At 30.4% G+C, this 22626-nt stretch overlaps 1 protein-coding gene across 9 annotated transcripts in view; it reads right to left on the bottom strand.

Annotated features, from left to right (window-relative positions):
• Positions 1-22626, bottom strand: part of LOC141393821 (uncharacterized) — a 501342-nt gene that overhangs the window by 473570 nt on the left and 5146 nt on the right. For 8 of the 9 annotated variants that reach the window (XM_073967332.1, XM_073967333.1, XM_073967331.1 and 5 more), the window contains exon 2: positions 20152-21189. The gene's annotated coding sequence lies outside the window, so the exon portion shown is untranslated. The remainder of the gene's footprint in view (positions 1-20151; positions 21190-22626) is intronic. The other variant, XM_073967334.1, reaches the window with a different exon arrangement.

Below are 22626 nucleotides of genomic sequence, written 5' to 3' on the forward strand. Positions count from 1 at the left end.
ATATATTCTTGATCAGGATAAAATTCTAAGACGATCTAGCCATGTCCGTCTGTCCGTCTTTTGTAATCACTCTAGCGTCCGCAATAATTGAGATAGAGTGCTGAAATTTTGCACCCGAGGGTCTTTTTTCCATAGGCAGGTCAAGTTCGAAGATGGGCTTTATCGGTCCACTCTTTGGTATAGCCCCCATATAACGGTACCTCCGGATTTGAGGTATTTTGACGTTCTTCGCCACATTTGCAGACCGAATTAGCTATAATTTGGCACTTAGGGTTCCTAGTGATCAACAAACTCATATCCCAAAGGATATGGGCATAGGTCCATGTTTTGGTATAGTCCCCATATAACGGTACCTCCTGATTTTCGGTATTTTGAGAATTTTAGCCACAATTTTTAACCGAACTACCTGCAATTTGACATTTGAGGTTCTCAGTGGTCATGAAATATCTCCACCAAACATCGTCAACATAGGTCCATGTTTTGGTATAGCCCCCATATATCGGTGCCTCCCGATTTTCGGTATTTTGAGAATTTTAGCCACAATTTGTAACCGAACTATCTGAAATTTGACATTTGAGGTTCTCAGTGGTCATGAAACATCTCCACCAAACATCGTCAACATAGGTCCATGTTTTGGTATAGCCCCCATATATCGGTACATCCCGATTTTCGGTATTTTGAGAATTTTAGCTACAATTTTTAACCGAACTAGCTGTAATTTGCTATTTGAGGTTCTTAGTGGTCATGAAACATCTCCACGAAACATCGTCAATATAGGTCCATGTTTTGGTATAGCCCCCATATATCGGTACCTCCCGATTTTCGGTATTTTGAGAATTTTAGCTACAATTTTTAACCGAACTAGCTGTAATTTGCCATTTGAGGTTCTCAGTGGTCATAAAACATCTCCAACGAAACATCGTCAACATAGGTCCATGTTTTGGTATAGCCCCCATATAACGGTATCTGCCGATTTTCGGTATTATGAGAATTTTAGCTGCAATTTTTAACCGAACTATCTGTAATGATCGGTATTTTGGGAATTTTAGGTACAATTTTATTCAAAAATAATCGTCAATATAGGTCCATGTTTTGGTATATCCCCCCATATAACTTTACCTCCCGATTTTCGGGAATTTTCAGTGGTCACGAAATTTCTTCACTAAAATTCGTCAACATGGGTCCATTTTTGAGGGTCTACATTGTTTTGATGAAACTACCCTCAATTTGACTCTTGAAGTTCCCTGCAGCTATAAAACTTTTCCGCCAAAAGATGTAAAGATAGGTTGACTCTTTGATATAGCCCCGTAGGTGGTACCTTTCACCTAGCTGAACACATTTTTTAGATTAGATAACACTGTGCAACAAAATGGAGGTGAAAGTCTGGGGCACGAAAAATTCCTCTTGGGAAAGAAAGGCCTTGGTGAGTATATTATGAACCCCGAAGGACAGATCCGCCGTGAGTCGAACTTCCGCGTTATGGCGTGATGAAATTTTTGTTAGAGACCCTGTGGGCCATCAGGAATTTGCGTTATATATTTGTTCACTGTTGCTTAAGTGCTCTACAAAAACAACAAACAAAGATATAATGCTAATTCATGATGGCTTACAGGGTCTCTTGCAAAAACTTCATCACGCCATAACGCGGAAGTTCGACTCACGGCGCATCTGTCCTTCGGGGTTTTTAATATACTCACCATTGTCGAAAAGTTGTTACACCTAAAATTGTGAAAGGACCCTAATTATTCCATTTTAATTAAGACTTTTTATGGTGGAGGGTATAAAAAGTTCGGCCCGGCTGAACTTAACGACTTTTTTCTTGTTTGGGATAGCGTTTTGCAATGCTTTTCAAGAAAAATATTTTCTCATTAAAAATAATTAATTTGTTTTTCAATACAAATACTTAAAAAAATATTTTTTATTTTTTCAAAATAGCGTGGCTTAATCCCATTGTTTTTGTTTTAATATTTTAATATTTATAACAAGTTTTTTGTTGAAGAAGTTATTGAAAAATAACTTCGGTGGAGAATATCCACAAACAAAAAACAAGGGAACTGATGAGATTCTGTGGCGAGAATCGAAACTATAGTATTCCCTGCTTCACCCCTTGGCGAACAATGCCAAATCTTTTCCATGAATAAACTAGTTGTTTTAAAATATTAAAACAACAACAATGGGATTAAGCCAGACTATTTTGAAAAAAAAAAAAATAAAAAATATTTTTTTATGTATTTGTATTGAAAAACAAATTAATTATTTTTAATGAAAAAATATTTTTCTTGAAAAGCATTAAAGAAATATTTTTATTGAATGTACATAATTTTATTGAAATTTGTTTGTAAGCATTTTTATTACAAATATTTGTTTAATATATTAATTGAAAAAATTTTTGTTTTTATATATTGATTGAAAAATATCTTTTTTTAATATCTTGTTGAAGTCATATGTATGTATAACAGTTTTATGGTAAACATGTTTTTATTTAAAAATATATTTTTTATTTGTTTTTAATATTACTTAAATATATTTATTGTAAAAAATATTTTTTTAATAGTTTAGGAGAAAATGTTTTTTTTTATTTTTAAAGTAAACTTTTATAAAAAAATATGTTTTTTTTTGAATCCAGGTGTTTCCAAATTTTCCCCAAACTTTGCTGTCCTTCTTGATTAGCAGGTTACATCTTTTGAAGAGATGTGCGTCATTGAAATAAAATTTTCAAAATATTGGGACCCTTTATCGCCTATTGCAATAACTCTGATATCTGACCTTCAACACCAACACATTTCGTATTGATGTAAAGCTCAGACGGTCTACTTTCATTATCAGGTTCTCCTCTTGGAATATGTCTAAAGAAGCGGAGATATTCGCCAACGAAATAATATTTCACAAATCTGAAATTGCAATACTTGAGCCGATTTTTGCGTATCTCTAGTATTTAACCACTTTTGGTAACGCAATTGGGATCAATTTAAAGCTCAGAATGTCCTCTTTAATATTGGTCACGTTTGTTGAAATGCGCCCAACCACAGCTGGAATATTCGTTATTACAATTCAAATCCCAAAAAAGAAAAAATTGGTTGGATTAGCGACGATTGCGATATCTACGTTGCCACCCATCCCAACCATTTTGCATCATTGTAATGGTGATTTACTCTTCTTTCATTGACAGACTTTGCGTTTTGGTATACCCCACTACAAGCGGAGATATCCGCATAAAAATAAAACGTTGAATATTTCCCCAAATAAGTTTTTAGCCCATTCCGATCCCGTAATATTATTATCCGACCATCACAAAAATCAATAGGCTTCTTCCTCTCCCCACGTAGAGAATACCTTCTGTTCTTTTTTAAATAAACCAAGGACGCCCAAATGAACTGGACTTTGTGACCACGATTTGGAAATTGGTATATGCAGATAAAAGGGGCTCACCACTTCCTAGTGAAATTTCTTCAGCTGGGATGCTTACACGATTATTTTTATTTGTAATTATTTATTTTGTAAATATTCCGCCGAAAAGTATGCTCTTCAATTTAAAAGTATGCACATCAATCAATTTTCTTACAACTCGTCCAACATCGTGAAGTATAGATGGCATTAGAGCATAAAGTGCACTGTCAGGATTATTAGTATTTAGTGTCACCATTAACTTCGCCATAGCACAAGCCCGGTTTTATTACTGAAACGTTAAGAAATTAAAGAAGAATCATGGAGAGAAATGATTGACGCCCTATGTACTTTAGCTCCAATTTCTTTTCATCAGTCAATCACTACACTTTGATGCCTTGATTTACTGGAACAGTCTCTAATCTAAATTTGCCACAAAAAATCCACAAAGTTGCTCGCTCACATTTTTTATGACATTTACAACAACTAAAACATGTAATAATATACAGCACATATTTACACCTGTTAAATGACTACTTAAACCTCTCAAATTTCAAATTAAATTAAGTGTTAGTTATCATTCAGTTGAAGATTAAAAAATGTATTGTCTTCGCGGGGATTGGTATTACATTACCATATAGTGCTACAACTGCTACAACAAATAACTAATGGCGGTAAATGTTAAAACAAAAAACAATGCAAAATTAAAAATATTTGTAGTGAAAGGTGATAGGAATAAGAATGATGGAATTTATTAATTTTAAAATAGATGAAATATTGTTTATTACTTTTGGTGAAGATGGAAAAATGCTAAGCTAATTGATTAGACTGGGAGAACATTCTCCATTTAATTCTCGAACCACTTTGAAGAGCTGCTTAACCACCAGTGAAAGTGATTTGAAGATTCTCCATTTAATTCTCAAACCACTTTGAAGAGCTGATTAACCACCAGATAAAGGGATTTGTAATAAAATTCGCTAAAGTTCATATTTTAATTATGCCACACCGCCTCAGCTCGATAAAAAGAAGTATTCAAAATTAACCTCTTTGAATAGCTGCTTAACCACCAGTGAAAGGGATTTGAAGATTCTCCATTTAATTCTCAAACCTCTTTGAAGAGCTGCCTAACCACCAGTGAAAGGGATTTGTAATGAAATTCGCTAAAGTTCATCTTTTAATTATGCCACACCGCCTCAGCTCGATAAAAAGAAGTATTCAAAATTATTTATCATTACAAATTGAACCCCATTAGATTTTTTAACAATCTAAAACCAATTCATTTGTATTCACATCAGACTTTTTATTTGAAATATGTAAAAAACAAAAAACATTGTGGGAATTCTTATTGAAGAAACAAGTTAGCCGCTGATGTTAGCTAGAACAATACAAGCATGGTTGTCGCCACAATGCCTGCTAGAAAATCCACATAGCAATGCATTTTCCATGCTACCCAACCCTTCTACGGGTAGTAGTTGTCCAATAAACGTGGCTAAAAACAAAAACCAGTAGCAGCAATTGTTTTGTTATGAGTAAGCCCTGCTGCTGGTGGCTGTGCAGCTGAAGCTTTTTGTTGTCTTCGAAGCTATGATGCTTTACGACTTCCCAATGGCATTGCTACTGCTGTTTATTATAGAAATTATAAAATTATAGCAGCAATTTTTGTTGTTGTTAATACGAGTATATAAACAACAAAATTGTTTTTTAATTCAATGCAAAATATAAACAAAAACAATTATAAGCCATCTTCTCAGCAGCAGTTTTTGTGTCATCACTTTAATATGATGAGCTGTGTGTGGAGGATGGTGTGGATTAGATCATCCCATCCACAAAACCCAGTATCTTGGCTTTTTACAACAACCCAACAGTTACTATGTGTCATTGATGAATGCATTTCAATACCAAGAAATTGTAAAACAATTATTAACATTTTTAAATATTTTTGTTATTATAGAAATAATTAACTTTTTTAAGGTTTACCATGCAAGACATGCAATTTAACTTGAATTGCTGTTGTTAGCTCCCTTTAATGTTTGTGGCACTTTCAAAACATGAAAATAAAAAATACCCATTTCCGTTTTCCTGTTTTGCAGTTTAATTTTTGAAAGTGAAAGGAAGCTTGGAATTTGTTGTAAGACAAACAGGCGATAATTGACCATAGTAATGGGATATAATAAAGGGAAAAGTAAAGCAAAGCTTAGGAAAAAGATCAAAGCCATTTTAAGAATCTTTATGTATAAGGATTAATATTAATTTAAAGAGGTATTATAACTGGAGATAACCTCTTGTAGGGGTCCGGCATCTATAAGAGGGGCATTAAATAATTAGAAATCATTTTAAGAAGTTTTTCATATAATGGAGATTTCTTAAAGGACTACTACCTACATAATTAATTTATCGAGCTTAATGACCAATGATGCAAGTGAAAAAGGAAAGCCGAAGATTCGAACCCACACAACCAGCACTATGTGACATGCATGTTTCGCCTTTGGCAGAGGCTCTTCAGACATATCGGCTGTGGAGCGGCTTCTCTGTCATTGAACTTTTCTTCTTTCTAATGCATTTGCTTTTTTTGTCTGAAGAGCCTCTGCCAAAGGCGAAACATGCATGTCACATAGTGGTGGTTGTGTGGGTTCGAACTTTCGGCTTTCCTTTTTCACTTGCATCATTGGTCATTCAGCTCGATTCGAACGAGAAATTAATTAAAAATTAATATTAAAAATGATCTTCGCCCTAAAAAGGCAAAAATTGCATACAATTGTAACCAATTTTTCATTGGAAAAATATATTTACACATTTTTTTAAACTTTTTTATCGGCAAAATATTTTTTAATTATTTTTATTGAAAAGTATTAAATATAGTAAAATATATATTTTTTAATTACAAATAATATATGTTTTTAAAATTATTTTTATTGAAAAAATTTTCTTTAAACACTTTTATTAAAAAATATTTTTTTCACTTTTTATTAAAAAAATTTTATTCAAAAAATTTTATTAAAAAATATTTTTATTTGAAAAAATATTTTAATTGAAAAAATATTTTAATTGGAAAGAGTAGTTTTATTCGAAATGTATATATTTTTTATTTATTTTTTTTATAATTATTTTCATATTTTTTTTTTAATATTTAACTTGAAAAATATTTTTTTAAAGTCTTTTATTTTGATTGTTTTGTTCGGTCGGTGATTGCAAAAATATTTTAATTGAAAAAAATATTGCAAAATATTCCATTAATATTGTTGTTGGAAAAATATTTTTATTAGAAAAATAGAATTGTTTCTAATTTTTCATTGAAAAAATATTTACATATTTTTTAAAACTTTTTTATGTTTTTTTATTGACAAAATATTTTTTAATTATTTTTATTGAAAAATTATTGTTAAAAAAAAATTATTGTTAAAAAATTATTGTTAAATTATTGTTGAAATAATATTTTTTTGAATAATTTTTATTAAAAACAAGTGAGCCAAGGCTACAGTCGGGTCGGGGCCAACTATGTGATACCCTGCACCACTACCCCTGTTCATAAGCTTTTGACTAATAAAATTCAAAATATTAAAATTGGGATAGCTTAGCGCCTTTGCTCTGAATGTCTTCATTAACACAGGAATTTTTTTTGAAACGCATTTAAGTGCATCGACAGTACAACTCAAATAAAAAATGGAAAAGTGGGATGTATGCCAACCATCAGTAGGCTTCTTTCTCCGTTAGACCCCCATCAACCCCCAAAATTTCGTGAGGATCCGATCAAAATTTCGTAGTGTGATTGCACAAAAATGGAAAAAGGGATGCATTACCGACTATTGCGATGTCTCTGTTGTTTGACCACCTATGACAACCTACTTCAAATCGTTGTAAAGGTGATATTTTCTACTTTCCTTGCCAGGTTTTGCTTTCGATATACCTCCTACAAAAGGGAGATATTAACTTTGAAATAAAACGTTGGTCTTTTTTCCAAATATTTCTTTTTCACATTCCGACCCCTGAATAATATCCGACCATTATCAAAAATCTAAAGGTTTTTTCCTCTGTGGGACCCCCAATAACACCCAAAATTCGTGACGATCCAATTAAAATTGCGACCTGTAGCGTGATTTCCAAAAAAGTGGAAAAATGGGATGTTTTACCGACTATTGCGATATCTCCGTTATTTGGATACCTACGCCAACCTGCTTTACATCATTGTAATGATGGGATTTCTTACTTTCATTGTCAGACTTTGCTTTTGGATGGTCCCGAACCAAAGCTGCGATATTCGTCATTATTATTAAAGTCGCAAAAATGAAAAGTTGTGTTCTATTAGCGGCTATTGCGATATCTTAGTTGTTTGACTACCTACGACAACCTACGTAACATCGCTGCAAAGGTGATATTTTCTACTTTCATTAGCAGGTTTTGCTTTTGATATACCCCTTTTAGAAGCGGAGATATTCGCTTTGAAATAAAACGTTGACTCTTTCTCCAAATAAGTTTTTTTCCCATTCCGACCCCTGAATATTATCCGACCATCACCAAAATCAATAGGCTTCTTTCTCTGTAGGATCCCCATTAACCCCCAAAATTTCGTGACGATCCGATCAAAATTGCGACCTGTAGCGTGATTACAAAAAAAAATGAAAAAATGGGATGTATTGCCGACTATTGTGATATCTCCGTAATGTGGCCACCTACGCCAACCTACTTTGCATCACTGTAAAGATGGGATTTTCTACTTTCATAGTCGGACTTTGTTTTTGGAAGATCCCCAACCGAAGCTGTGATATTCGTCATTATTATTAAAATCGCAAAAATAAAAAGTTGGGTTCTATTAGCGGCTATTGCGATATATTCGTTGTTTGATCACCTACGAGAACCTACTTTACATCATTAGAAAGGTGATATTTTCTACTTTCATGGCCAGGTTCTGCTTTTGGTATACCCCATATTGAAGCTGAGATATTCGCTTAGGAAAAAAAACGTTGTCTTTTTCTCCAAATAAGTTTTTTGCCCTTTACGACCCCTTAATATTATCCGACCATCACCAAAACCAATGGGCTTCTTCATCTGTGTGACCCCCATTAACCCTTAAAATTTTGTGACGATCCGATCAAAATTGCGATCTGTAGAGTGATTTCCAAAAAAGTGGAAAAATGGGATGTATTACCGACTATTGCGAAATCTCCGTTATTTAGTCACCTACGCCGACTTAGTTTACATCATTGTAAAGATTGGATCTTCTACTTTCATAGCCAGGCTTTGCTTTTGGAAAGTCCCCAACCAAGGCTGTGATAATCGTCATTATAATTAAAATCGCAAAAATGAAAATTTGGGTTTTATTTGCGACTATTGTGATATCTTCGTTGTTTGATCACCTACGAGAACCTACTTTACATCATTAGAAAGGTGATATTTTCTACTTTTATTGTCAGGTTTTGCTTTTGGTATACCCAGTATAAAAGCTGAGATATTCGCTTTGGAAAAAAAACGTTGTCTTTTTATCCACATAGCTTTTTTGCCCATTCCGACCCCTAAATATTATGCGACCATCACCAAAATCAATAGGCTTCTTCCCCTCCGCGACCCCCATCAACATCCAAAATTTCGTGACGATCCGATCAAAATTGCGACCTGGATTACAAGGTTTAGATGGACAGACGGAATGATGGACGGACGGACGGACGGACTGACGGACGGACACACATAGCCAGATCGACTCAGCTCGTCGAGACATTCATTTTGGTATATATAAGTATGGGTCTACGACCATTATTTCGATGCGTTACAAACTTTATGGCCAACACCAACTTATAATACCCTCCCCACATAGTGGTGTAGGGTATAAAAATATATTTTTAAATATTTTTATGGAAAAACATATTTTTAAATACTTTTTAGACATTTTTATTGAACAATAAAATAAAATTTTTAAAAATGTCTAAATATATGCTTTTATTTAAAAATATTTATTTGAAACATTTATTGAAAACATTTTTATTTTAAAAAATATTTAACGTATTTTTTCAATAAAATATTTAAAAATGTATAAATATATTTTTTTATTTAAAAAATATTTATTTAACATTTCTACTTTAAAAAAAATTGTAAACATTTTTATTTAAAAAATTAATATGAAAAAAATACTTTTTTATTGAAACAAAGTTTTGTAAGTGATTTTTTAAATTTATTCAGATATATTATTGAAAAAATATTTTTTTAAATATTTTATTGAAAAACTATTTTTTAAATATTTTTATTGAAAAAATATTTTGTAAAAATTTTTATTGAAAAACTATTTTCATTGATAACATATTTTTAATACTTTTATTAAAAAATATTATTTAAAGAAAAATAGGTTTTATACTTTATTTTTATTGAAATTATGTTTGTACCTTTTTAGATATTAAAACAATTTTTTTAAATATTTTTTTAATATATTTATTGAAAAAATATATTTTTTTTATTATTTTCACAGAAAAAATATTTTTTATGTTATTTTAATTGAAAAATATATTTTTAGTATTTTCATTGAAAATTATTTTTTTATTAAATTTTTTTGAGCTTGATAATCGAAGTTTTTTCAAGTGAAAAAGGAAAGCCGAATATCCGAATCCACACAACCACCAAATTATGTGACCTGGTTTCACTGTTGGTTTAGGTAACTCGAGAGACATATCGGCAGTGGATTGGCTTCTTTGTAAACCGGCTTGAATGTCTCAAATATTTTGTTAAACTTTTTATTGGAAAAATATTATAATATTTGTTGAATATTTTTATTGAAAACTTATTTTTTATATTTTTATTGAAAAAAGTTATAATAATTTTTATTTAAAAAAAATTTAATTATTTTAATGTAAAAATATAATTTTAGATACCTTTTTCGATATAACATATTTTTAATAATTTTTTTAATATATATTTTTTAATATTTTTATTGAAAAAAAATTTAATTTTTGGAATGGAAAAACTATTCTTTGAAATACTTTTATTGGAATTTGTTTAATTCTTTTACTGAAACAGTATTTTCATATTTTTGAAAAATGTTTTAAACTTATTTACTGAAAAATATTTTTTAATTGGATATTATTAATGGAATGTTTTTAAAATTATTTTTAACAAAAAATATTCTTCAAATGTTTTTATTGAAAAAATATTTTTAAAAAAAAAATTTATTAAAAAATATTTTAAATTTGAAAAAATATTTTTTAAATATATATATATTGAAAAAACACTTTTAAAATATTTTTATTAAGAAATGTTTTAACTGAAAAAACATATTTTTTTATTGAAACGCTTTTATTTTGATTGTTTCGTTCGGCTTTAGGTCATTAAAAAAATATTTTAATTGAAAAACTATTTTCATTGAAAAAATATTTTATTTGAAAATATATTTAAATTGGAAAAAATAGTTTTATTCGAAAAATATATATTTTTTTAATTTTTGAACTTAAAAATATTTAAAAAAATAATCAATATTTATAAAAAAAATATTTAAAAAATATTTTTTAAAATTTTTATTGAAAGCCTTTTATTTTGATTCGGCTTTAGGACATTGCAAAAATATTTTTTTATTGGAAAATTATTTCTATTGAAAAAATATTTCTATTGAAGAATATTTTAATTAGAAAAATATTTTAATTGAAAAAAAAATAAATATATATATATATATATATATATATATATATATACTCGTATACTCGTATATATATAAATATTTTTTTTTTTTTTTTTTTTTTAAAAATATTTATATATTTTTTTAATATTTTTTATTGACAAGATATTTTTTAAAATTTTTTTATTGAAAAATAAAAATTGTTTGACCAAAGATATTTATTTATGTATTTTTTAAATTAAAACGTATTAAAAATACGCTTTTTTTAATTTTTATGAAAAAATATTTTTCAAATACTTTTATTGAAAAAATATTCTTTAAATATTTTTATTTAAAAAATATTTTTTTAATATTTTTATTTAAACCCTTTTATTTTGATTGTTTTGTTCCGCTTTTTCACATGTTTTCAATATTTTTATTGACAAAATATTGTAATTGAAAAAGTATTTTTTTTAAATATTTTTATTGAAAAATACTGTCAAAATAGTCTGGCTTAATCCCATTGTTGTTATTTTAACATTTAAAAAAAAATATTTTTATATATATATATATATATATTTTTTTATTGAAAAAAATATTTTTGTAATATTTTTATTGAATACATATTTTAATATGTTTTTACAGACATATTTTTTTCAAGATATTTTCAAAATTTTTGTATTAAAAACATATTTTCTTACTATTTTTATTGACCAAAAATATTTATTTTATTTTTAATTATTTTAATTTAAAATAATATATATTTTAAACGTTATTCTTATTGAAAAAATAAGTTTTAAATATTTTTTTATTTTTTATTGAAAAAATTTAATTTTAATGAAACCATATTTTTTAAATATTTTTAATCAAATTTTTTATTTTGTTCTGTTCGACTTTTTCTAAATTTTTTAAATATTTTTATCGAAAAAAATATTTTAATTGAAAAAATAATTTTGAATATTTTTATTGAAAAAAAATATTGTTTTTCAAAATATAAACCAGTCTATTTCCCATATCCATATCTATATCCCATTGTTGTGGTTTTAACATTTTTAAAACGACACCAATGAAAAAATGGGTTTTAAATATTTTTATTGAAAAAGTATTGCTCTGTTCCAGAACCAGTAGATTCTTGCAGTTCTGGACAGACCATATGTTTGCAATATTTTTTTGACTAAATACTTTTGTAACATATTATTTGTGCCTTATTAAGGCGATGGTCATTTGTAGTGATTTTATTTAATTAATTCTCTTTCGTGTTGAGCTGTTATGACCTATGAGGTACTTTTGTAATATTTTTATTGAAAATATTTTTTAAATAATTATAATTTTTCTGAAAACAATTTTTTTATTGAATAACTATTTTTATATTAATTTTTAGGAATTTTTTATTTTTTATTGAAAAAATATACATTTTTGGTGTAAAGGTGTATAGAAAAATTAATGTTTCAAAAAAAATCAAATTTAATGAAAAATTAATTTAAAAAAATTCACGTGCACTGAAAATTGAAAATTGAAAGAATATTTTTAATTCTTTTTTATTTGCACAATTCCACCATTTTTTTATATGTTATTTCACGTAAAATAGGCAATTTTATATGAAAACATACATCAATAATAAAAAACGCCTTTATCGCAAAAATTTCTTAAAAGATGATCCGACAAATTCTAGGGCTTTTATCTGTATTCCATACATTTATGTTAAACATTCAAACCAAACCCTAGCCTGATCTTATACAGGTTTATGTAAGAATTATCCAACAGGATTTAAGTTTTAACATACCTCTAGGGTTTGATATCCAACACCGCAATGAATTTTGCTAATTTCTCACAAAATCAAAATCACAATACCAACAAATATCTCACTACGCCTGACCGGAAATAATTTCCCAAATATTTTGGCATTCTTTTATTATATCACATTTTCGCACAATTTACAAACAACAACAATAATTTCCATATAAATTAAATGCATTTTAATGGAGTAGCACAACACACACATTCGCACAGACATTTACTTTTACTTTTTAACTGATATATTTATACAAAAAAAAAACAAAAGGTTCTTGGTTCATTTTTTCCCATTTAAGTGTAACCAATCAGTCAATATGTATTTCGAACTTCAATGTTATTCAAGGTTAGCCAAAAATAAAAAATTTCGGCAACAAAAATATCATGAATTTGATTTAAAATAATAACGAATTGGCAGAAAATTGGTGAAATGTATTATTTTCTAATTTCAAAAAAAAAAAACACACACAAAAAGCCGGGCTTTTGTTTTGATCAGCTCAGTGGTGGAGCAATAAAATTAAACTAATTTAATGATTAATTATTGAGTCAAGTTTACTCTGTGAGTTTGATTAGAAATAATATGTAAAACAACTACAACAAAAACAAAATTCAACCAGATGTATGTTTGCAAATTTTATTCTAAATATAGAATAATAATCAAAAAACCACAAAATGATATTGAACGGTGTTATTATAGTAATATTGAAATAATAACCAAAGCATTGAAAATATAGTTTATAGGCAAAATAAAAGAGAAATAAATAGAAATATTGTAATGTGGTTTCAAATATTAGTCATGGGAATCAGGGTCGTGGACGCTCATGGTGTACGTTTATGTGGCCTAGGTTCTCCTCTAAAATTTCTTTAAAAAATCCACAATTATGTGGCCTAGGGTCTCCTCTAAAAATTCTTTAAAAAATCCACGTTAATGTGGCCTAGGTTCTCCTCTAAAATTTCTTTAAAAAATCCACAATTATGTGGCCTAGGGTCTCCTCTAAAAATTCTTTAAAAAATCCACGTTAATGTGGCCTAAGGTCTCCTCTAAAAATTCTTTAAAAAATCCACTTTAATGTGGCCTAAGGTCTCCTCTAAAAATTCTTTAAAAAATCCACGTTAATGTGGCCTAAGATCTCCTCTAAACATTCTTTAAAAAATCCACTTTAATGTGGCCTAAGGTCTCCTCTAAAAATTCTTTAAAAAATCCACGTTAATGTGGCCTAAGTTCTCCTCTAAAAATTCTTTAAAAATCCACGTTTATGTGGTGTAGGGTCTCCACTAAAAATTCTTAAAAAAATCCACGTTTATGTGGTGTAGGGTCTTCTCTAAAAATTATTTAAAAAATCCACGTTTATGTGGTGTAGGGTCTCCTCTAAAAATTCTTAAAAAAATCCACGTTTATGTGGTGTAGGGTCTCCTCTAAAAATTCTTAAAAAAATCCACGTTTATGTGGCTTGTGGTTTCCTCCAAAAATTCTTTAAAAAATCCACGTTAATGTGGCTTGGGGTTTCCTCCAAAAATTCTTTAAAAAATCCACGTTAATGTGGCTTGGGGTCTCCTCCAAAAATTCTTTAAAAAATCCACGTTTATGTGGCTTGGGGTCTCCTCCAAAAATTCTTTAAAAAATCCACGTTTATGTGGCTTGGGGTCTCCTCCAAAAATTCTTTAAAAAATCCACGTATATGTGGCTTGGGGTCTCCTCCAAAAATTCTTTAAAAAATCCACGTTTATGTGGCTTGGGGTCTCCTCCAAAAATTCTTTAAAAAATCCACGTTTATGTGGCTTGGGGTCTCCTCCAAAAATTCTTTAAAAAATCCACGTTTATGTGGCTTGGGGTCTCCACCAAAAATTCTTTAAAAAATCCACGTTTATGTGGCTTTGGGTCTCCTCCAAAAATTCTTTAAAAAATCCACGTTTATGTGGCTTTGGGTCTCCTCCAAAAATTCTTTAAAAAATCCACGTTTATGTGGCTTTGGGTCTCCTCTAAAAATTCTTTAAAAAATCCACGTTTATGTGGCTTTGGGTCTTCTCCAAAAATTCTTTAAAAAATCAACGTTTCTGTGGCTTGGGGTCTCCTCCAAAAATTCTTTAAAAAAATCCACGTTTATGTGGCTTGGGGTCTCCTCCAAAAATTCTTTAAAAAATCCACGTTTACGTGGCTTGGGGTCTCCTCCAAAAATTCTTTAAAAAATCCACGTTTATGTGGCTTGGGGTCTCCTCCAAAAATTCTTTAAAAAATCCACGTTTATGTGGTGTAGGGTCTCCTCTAAAAATTCTTTAAAAAATCCACGTTTATGTGGTGTAGGGTCTCCTCTAAAAATTCTTTAAAAAATCCACGTTTATGTGGTGTAGGGTCTCCTCTAAAAATTCTTTAAAAAATCCACGTTTATGTGGATTCTTTAAAAAATCCACGTTTATGTGGTGTAGGGTCTCCTCTAAAAATTCTTTAAAAAATCCACGTTTATGTGGTGTAGGGTCTCCTCTAAAAATTCTTTAAAAAATCCACGTTTATGTGGTGTAGGGTCTCCTCTAAAAATTCTTTAAAAAATCCACGTTTATGTGGTGTAGGGTCTCCTCTAAAAATTCTTTAAAAAATCCACGTTTATGTGGTGTAGGGTCTCCTCTAAAAATTCTTTAAAAAATCCACGTTTATGTGGTGTAGGGTCTCCTCTAAAAATTCTTTAAAAAATCCACGTTTATGTGGTGTAGGGTCTCCCCTAAAAATTCTTTAAAAATCCACGTTTATGTGGTGTAGGGTCTCCTCTAAAAATTCTTTAAAAAATCCACGATTATGTGGTGTAGGGTCTCCTCTAAAAATTCTTTAAAAAAATCCACGTTTATGTGGTGTAGGGTCTCCTCTAAAAATTCTTAAAAAAAATCCACGTTTATGTGGTGTAGGGTCTCCTCTAAAAATTCTTTAAAAAATCCAAGTTTATGTGGTGTAGGGTCTCCTCTAAAAATTCTTTAAAAAATCCACGTTTATGTGGTGTAGGGTCTCCTCTAAAAATTCTTAAAAAATCCACGTTTATGTGGTGTATGGTCTCCTCTAAAAATTCTTTAAAAAATCCACGTTTATGTGGTGTAGGGTCTCCTCTAAAAATTCTTAAAAAATCCACGTTTATGTGGTGTAGGGTCTCCTCTAAAAATTCTTTAAAAAATCCACGTTTATGTGTAGGGTCTCCTCTAAAAATTCTTTAAAAAATCCACGTTTATGTGGTGTAGGGTCTCCTCTAAAAATTCTTTAAAAAATCCACGTTTATGTGGTGTAGGGTCTCCTCTAAAAATTCTTTAAAAATCCACGTTTATGTGGTGTAGGGTCTCCTCTAAAAATTCTTTAAAAAATCCACGATTATGTGGTGTAGGGTCTCCTCTAAAAATTCTTTAAAAAATCCACGTTTATGTGGTGTAGGGTCTCCTCTAAAAATTCTTAAAAAAAATCCACGTTTATGTGGTGTAGGGTCTCCTCTAAAAATTCTTTAAAAAATCCAAGTTTATGTGGTGTAGGGTCTCCTCTAAAAATTCTTTAAAAAATCCACGTTTATGTGGTGTAGGGTCTCCTCTAAAAATTCTTAAAAAATCCACGTTTATGTGGTGTAGGGTCTCCTCAAAAATTCTTTAAAAAATCCACGTTTATGTGGTGTAGGGTCTCCTCTAAAAATTATTTAAAAAATCCACGTTTATGTGGTGTAGGGTCTCCTCTAAAAATTCTTTAAAAAATCCACGTTTATGTGTTGTAGGGTCTCCTCTAAAAATTCTTTAAAAAATCCACGTTTACGTGGTGTAGGGTCTCCTCTAAAAATTCTTTAAAAAATCCACGTTTATGTGGTGTAGGGTCTCCTCTAAAAATTCTTTAAAAAATCCTCGTTTATGTGGTGTAGGGTCTCCTCTAATATTTTTTTTTTTTTTAAATCCACGTTTATGTGGCCTAGAGTTTGCTCCAAAAATTCTTAAAAAAATCCACGTTTATGTGGCCTAGATTCTGCTCCAAAAATTCTTAAAAAAATCCACGTTTATGTGGCCTAGATTCTGCTCCAAAAATTCTTTAAAAAATCCACGTTTATGTGGTGTAGGGTCTCCTCTAAAAATTCTTTAAAAAATCCACGTTTATGTGGTGTAGGGTCTCCTCTAAAAATTCTTTAAAAAATCCACGTTTATGTGGTGTAGGGTCTCCTCTAAAAATTCTTTAAAAAATCCACGTTTATGTGGTGTAGGGTCTCCTCTAAAAATTCTTTAAAAAATCCACGTTTATGTGGTGTAGGGTCTCCTCTAAAAATTCTTTAAAAAATCCACGTTTATGTGGTGTAGCGTCTCCTCTAAAAATTCTTTAAAAAATCCACGTTTATGTGGTGTAGGGTCTCCTCTAAAAATTCTTTAAAAAATCCACGTTTATGTGGTGTAGGGTCTCCTCTAAAAATTCTTTAAAAAATCCACGTTTATGTGGTGTAGGGTCTCCTCTAAAAATTCTTTAAAAAATCCACGATTAAGTGGTGTAGGGTCTCCTCTAAAAATTCTTTAAAAAATCCACGTTTATGTGGTGTAGGGTCTCCTCTAAAAATTTTTAAAAAAAATCCACGTTTATGTGGTGTAGGGTCTCCTCTAAAAATTCTTTAAAAAATCCAAGTTTATGTGGTGTAGGGTCTCCTCTAAAAATTCTTTAAAAAATCCACGTTTATGTGGTGTAGGGTCTCCTCTAAAAATTCTTTAAAAAATCCACGTTTATGTGGTGTAGGGTCTCCTCTAAAAATTCTTTAAAAAATCCACGTTTATGTGGTGTAGGGTCTCCTCTAAAAATTCTTTAAAAAATCCACGTTTATGTGGTGTAGGGTCTCCTCTAAAAATTCTTTAAAAAATCCGCGTTTATGTGGTGTAGGGTCTCCTCTAAAAATTCTTTAAAAAATCCACGTTTATGTGGTGTAGGGTCTCCTCTAAAAATTCTTTAAAACATCCACGTTTATGTGGTGTAGGGTCTCCTCTAAAAATTCTTTAAAAAATCCACGTTTATGTGGTGTAGGGTCTCCTCTAAAAATTCTTTAAAAAATCCACGTTTATGTGGTGTAGGGTCTCCTCTAAAAATTCTTTAAAAAATCCACGTTTATGTGGTGTAGGGTCTCCTCTAAAAATTCTTTAAAAATCCACGTTTATGTGGTGTAGGGTCTCCTCTAAAAATTCTTTAAAAAATCTACGATTATGTGGCGTAGGGTCTCCTCTAAAAATTCTTTAAAAAATCCACGTTTATGTGGTGTAGGGTCTCCTCTAAAAATTCTTAAAAAAAATCCACGTTTATGTGGTGTAGGGTCTCCTCTAAAAATTCTTTAAAAAATCCAAGTTTATGTGGTGTAGGGTCTCCTCTAAAAATTCTTTAAAAAATCCACGTTTATGTGGTGTAGGGTCTCCTCTAAAAATTCTTAAAAAATCCACGTTTATGTGGTGTATGGTCTCCTCTAAAAATTCTTTAAAAAATCCGCGTATATGTGGTGTAGGGTCTCCTCTAAAAATTCTTTAAAAAATCCACGTTTATGTGGTGTAGGGTCTCCTCTAAAAATTCTTTAAAAAATCCACGTTTATGTGGTGTAGGGTCTCCTCTAAAAATTCTTTAAAAAATCCACGTTTATGTGGTGTAGGGTCTCCTCTAAAAATTCTTTAAAAAATCCACGTTTATGTGGTGTAGGGTCTCCTCTAAAAATTCTTTAAAAAATCCACGTTTATGTGGTGTGGGGCCTCCTCTAAAAATTCTTTAAAAAATCCACGTTTATGTGGTGTAGGGTCTCCTCTAAAAATTCTTTAAAAAATCCACGTTTATGTGGTGTAGGGTCTCCTCTAAAAATTCTTTAAAAAATCCACGTTTATGTGGTGTAGGGTCTACTCTAAAAATTCTTTAAAAAATCCACGTTTATGTGGTGTAGGGTCTCCTCTAAAAATTCTTTAAAAAATCCACGTTTATGTGGTGTAGGGTCTCCTCTAAAATTCTTTAAAAAATCCACGTTTATGTGGCCTAGAGTCTTCTTCAAAAAGTCTTTAAAAAATCCACGTTTATGTGGCCTAGGGTCTTCTCCAAAAATTCTTTAAAAATTCCACGTTTATGTGGCCTAGGGTCTCCTCCAAAAATTCTCTAAAAAACCACGTTTATGTGGCCTAGGGTCTTCTCCAAAAATTCTTTAAAAAAAACCCACGTTTATGTGGCCTAGCGTCTTCTCCAAAAATTCTTTAAAAAATCCACGTTTATGTGGCTTGGGGTCTCCTCCAAAATTTTTTTAAAAAATCCACGTTTATGTGGCCTAAAGTCTCCTCTACAAATTCTTTAAAAAATCCACGTTTATGTGGTGTAGGGTCTCCTCTAAAAATTCTTTAAAAAATCCACGTTTATGTGGTGTAGGGTCTCCTCTAAAAATTCTTTAAAAAATCCACGTTTATGTGGTGTAGGGTCTCCTCTAAAAATTCTTTAAAAAATCCACGTTTATGTGGTGTAGGGTCTCCTCTAAAAATTCTTTAAAAAATCCACGTTTATGTGGTGTAGGGTCTCCTCTAAAAATTCTTTAAAAAATCCACGTTTATGTGGTGTAGGGTCTCCTCTAAAAATTCTTTAAAAAATCCACGTTTATGTGGTGTAGGGTCTCCTCTAAAAATTCTTTAAAAAATCCACGTTTATGTGGTGTAGGGTCTCCTCTAAAAATTCTTTAAAAAATCCACGTTTATGTGGTGTAGGGTCTCCTCTAAAAATTCTTTAAAAAATCCACGTTTATGTGGTGTAGGGTCTCCTCTAAAAATTCTTTAAAAAATCCACGTTTATATGGTGTAGGTTCTCCTCTAAAAATTCTTTAAAAAATCCACGTTTATGTGGCCAAGGGTCTCCTCTAAAAATTCTTTAAAAAATCCACGTTTATATGGTGTAGGTTCTCCTCTAAAAATTCTTTAAAAAATCCACGTTTATGGGGTGTAGGGTCTCCTCTAATAATTCTTTAAAAAATCCACGTTTATGTGGTGTAGGGTCTCCTCTAAAAATTCTTTAAAAATCCACGTTTATGTGGTGTAGGGTCTCCTCTAAAAATTCTTTAAAAAATCCACGTTTATGTGGTGTAGGGTCTCCTCTAAAAATTCTTTAAAAAATCCACGTTTATGTGGTGTAGGGTCTCCTCTAAAAATTCTTTAAAAAATCCACGTTTATGTGGTGTAGGGTCTCCCCTAAAAATTCTTTAAAAATCCACGTTTATACATCTGCCACATGCACTTTGTTTCGAAAATAACACTTTCAGATTCCTCTTTTTCCAAATCTACAAATCGATCCTTTCACTTCCTATGAAAAACGTTTAATTTTCATTTCTAAATTAACACTTGAACTTTCCATTATTACAGTTATTTTTATTATAATAAAAATAAATAAAATGAAAATTAAAAAAGCAAAAACAACAACTTACTTAATTAACATTATCCATTTAAATATAATGTAACAAATATCCTTTCACTCCGTCGTTGTTTCGTTGAATTTTGAAGACTGCAACAAAAACCAAAAAAATAATCCAACCTCAAGATACGGGACACGTTTCCTACAGGTGATGATGGTGGCGATAAAGGCGGTTATGATGCTGATAATGATGTTGACAATTTGATGATGCCTATAATGATGTTTGAGATCAATGTGCAACAAAAAAGGTACCTAGGGACACCCTAGTGTTTGTCACACCACCAAGCAATTCAACTGGTGTGGAGGGGGCCAATGACCTGGGAGGAATTATAAAATTTCCAATCTTTGGCCGCAGTTTGATGGAGTTTTGGTCCGGAACGTGGTTTTGATTATTTTGTTTTTTCTTTCAGATATCCACCTGTTTTTGTATTCCTTGAATACTCCTCAATAGTGAATGAATAAAGGGAATGCAAAGAAGAGGGTTGGATGGAAGATGAAGATTGGTTATCTGTTGCTGATGTTTTGTAGTTTTTGTTGTTGTTGTCTAAATGGGTTTTCAATACACCGCTGCTGGTTGGTAGGAAATGGTTTCTAATGATAATGATTGTTGCTCAATGTGGCCTTGTAAATTGTTGGCCTGTCTAACGTAGTTGTTGTTGGTGTCGTTGTTGTTTTTCAGTTACCGGCAGTAATGACGTTTAATGATGGGGTTTTTGTACTTTTTTGAACTTTCTTTAATGGGCATATAAATGACGATTTAGCACCTTATTTTCCATGAATTAATGGTAATATATATTTTTTTTTGTTTTGTATTTTTAATGTATGGGAAGAGGATTTTAGAATTTTACCTCATAGCCCTTTTTATTTTAATTCTAAGATTTATATTCTCTTTTATTATTTTCTTATTTTAACTTCACAGAAAATTTTCATAATTTTTTTTCACTGCATACACTTAACATTCTTCATAGTATTTTTTGTAGTAATATTTTATTTTTGGTTTTTTTTTTATTGAGATTTTTTTTATTATTTCACATTTTGTGACCTTTTCACACTGTTGGGGAATTAATATGAAATTTTGAAAAAACACTTTTTTTAGTTTTGAAATTTGATACCCATAGGAAAATTAAAACACGTAAACAAGTTTCGAGTACAACAAAATATTTTAGTACATATTTAATGGGACTCATACTACCACTAGACTTTAAATTAGGGGCAAGGTATTAAAAAAAGAAATATTCTTTAACAAATTTCACTATGGGTCACAGAAGAAGAAAAATCGGTAGTCATAATATATAGCATTGTCCACTCACAATGAACTTTGGGTATATTTTTTATTGATTTTTTGGGCGATTTTTTCTTTTTTTTTTTTTGATGTTTCGAATTCGTGGCAAAAACTCAGATAAGACTGGATTCTAGAGGGTTGACATTAAAGGAGAAAATAATCTACATCAAATTTTACTAGAAGTCACCGAACAAAAGTAATCTGTAGCTATAACATAAAGATTGAAATTTCACGATCAAAGTAGGTAAGAAAAAACATCATTTTTAAGCTTCATTTTTTTAGTTATTTTGAATTAGGGGCAAAAACTCCCCCAAGTTTATGTTCTAGGGAGTTGGTGTTAAAGAGGAAAATATTCTTCATCTAATTTCACTATAAGTCACCGAACACGAGAAATCGGTAGAAGTAATATCTAGAACTGAAATGTGGCGATCAATTTTGGTTATGAAAAACGAAAATATTTTAATAGATTTTTTTGGGGAGATTTTTGTGGATGTTTGGAATTTGGGGCAAAAACTTTCCCAAGACTAAGCTCTAGCAGGCTGGTATTAAAGGGAAAAATATTCTACATCAAATTTCACTAATAGGCACCGAACAAGAGAAATCGGTAGAAAGAATATATAGCACCGAAATTTCACGATCAATTTTGTCTATGAAAACCTAAAATATTTTAATAGATTTTTGGGCGAATTTTGTAGTTATTTCGAGTTTACGGCAAAAACTCCCGGAATATTATTTTCTGGGGACTTGGTGTTAAAGAGAAAAATATTCTAAAACAAAATTCACTACAAGTCGCCGAACAAGAGAAATTGGTAGAAATAATATATAGCATTGAAATAGCACGATCAATTTTGGCTATTAAAACAAAAATATTTTAACTTAGCGACATAAACGTGTATTTTTTAAGGAATTTTTAGCGGAGACCCTAAGCCACGTAAACTTGAATTTTTAAAGAATTTTTAGTGGAGACCCTAAGCCACATAACCGTGGATTTTTTAAAGAATTTTTAGGGGAGGTCCTAAGCCACTTACACTTGGATTTTTTAAGGAATTTTTTAGGGGAGACACTTACCCACATAAACGTGAATTTTTTTAAGATATTTTTAGGGGAAAACATTTAGGGGAGACCCTAAGCCACATAAACGTGAATTGTTTATAGAATTTTTAGGGAGACCCTAAGCCACATAAACGAAGAGCTTGCCTCTAGAAA

This window comes from Musca autumnalis, unplaced genomic scaffold, assembly GCF_047663935.1.
Source record: "Musca autumnalis isolate F117 unplaced genomic scaffold, ASM4766393v1 scaffold_2, whole genome shotgun sequence".
NCBI classification, from domain to species: domain Eukaryota; kingdom Metazoa; phylum Arthropoda; class Insecta; order Diptera; family Muscidae; genus Musca; species Musca autumnalis.